This window comes from Pelobates fuscus, chromosome 10 (assembly GCF_036172605.1).
Source record: "Pelobates fuscus isolate aPelFus1 chromosome 10, aPelFus1.pri, whole genome shotgun sequence".
Classification (NCBI taxonomy): Eukaryota; Metazoa; Chordata; class Amphibia; order Anura; family Pelobatidae; genus Pelobates; species Pelobates fuscus.
Window position 1 is genome coordinate 114779471 of NC_086326.1, and position 1681 is coordinate 114781151.

Genomic DNA, 1681 nt, shown 5'->3' on the forward strand with positions numbered 1-1681 from the left:
CTATCTACATGAAAGACACACACACACACTAAATACAGCACAAAATTAAGGGTCACATGGGCATCAACATTATCATAGTTTCATCTACATATTAAGTGGAAAAGACATATATAAACCTATCTCCATGTACATTTATAAGAAAGCTGCATAGGCTTATAGCCTATTGAAGAAAAATATAAGTGAAATGCACTGATGTTTATGGTATGCCAGGCTGTCCTGGTAAACCAGAGAATATAATGAAAATTATACACCATTGGTGGTATGTAAGCAGACACATGCTCATTCAGCATGTTAGAAGAAATACTTGAGTGTGCAGAAGCACACTGGGCATTAATTTTGCATATGGCTAAATCATTTGCAGTTACCAGTTCAATATGTATTCTATTTTGAAATACCTCTCACGTTTCAAGAAGTGCTTTTCTATTCCACAGACGGCAAGGCTTCAGGCGATACTTAAAAATGATGAAATATTGGGGAATATTATTCCAGTTCGTCCAAAGGTGATCTATTGAAAAACAAAAAATATTAGAAATAGATTGGCTTGCAGCCTCTTACCTAATAGAAAATCCAAAAAGCTCCCACAAATGTGGCAAATTCTCAAAAAAAAAGTCCCTTAATAGGCCAGTGGTGAGTTCAAAGATCTCCCTGACCGGCCAAGCAAACTTTAATTTCGGGTAGGGGAGAGGGGTGCTTCAAGGCTTCCATGTCAGAGTGTTGCCATTATAATCTGTGGCAAAGCTTTGACAGTATCTCCAAAAGAGAAAAAGGTGCAGGACAGGCTTAGAACTCCCAGCTCCACTTCCTGCACCCGGTTGATAGATAGCCTGTTGTACCACCAGGGATCTGCAAGGTGAGAACAGGTAGGAGGGAAATAGTCACTGGTGTACATGCCGCGGTCGCAGGGGTCGCAGCTGCGACCGGGCCCGGCCCACCAGGGGACCCGGCCACCCTGCGACCGGGTATGTATGCCAGTTTGCTATCCTCTTCTCCTGAGGGGCCCAGGAGCTGGCAACCTCAGGGCACCCCAAGGCTGACAGTGGTGTCACCGGGCGGGCGAGGGAGCATTCTCCCCTAAGCGCTCTCTGCCCAGCTCCCTCGCATGCACCGCAGTGATGCCGGAGCCGGAATATGACATTATTCTGGCTTCGGCATCAGTAAGTGGTGCGCGAGGGAGCTGGTCACAGAGCGCTCAGGGGAGAATGCTCCTTCGCCGCCTGCAGGACCGGCCGCCGGACAGCCCCACTGGACCCCAGGGAATCCCCTTAGCACGCCCAAAGGTAGGGAGCCTGGGGGATTAAATTTTAAAAAATATATGTGTGTGTCTGTTAGTGTGTCAGTTGTTGTGTGTGTCTGTTGTGTCTGTTATTGAGTGTGTGTTAGTGTATGTGGGTTACTGTGTGTCTGTTAGTGAGTGTGTGTTTGTAAGTGAGAGTATGTCTGTCAGTAAACGTGTGTTAGCTAGTGTGTATGCGTCTGTTCGTGAAAGTGTTTGTATGTGTGTGGTTAAAACCCCTTCAGCACTTGCCTTTCTCCAGCGCCAGGCTCCCTTTGTGCTGGGAATCTCTCCACCCCGATCCGCCTCTCAGCTCCGAATGCGTGTGCATTCAAACCGCCCATAGGAAAGCATTACTCAATGCTTTTCTATGGACGTCCAGCATCTTCTAGCGACTGTCACTGAGAC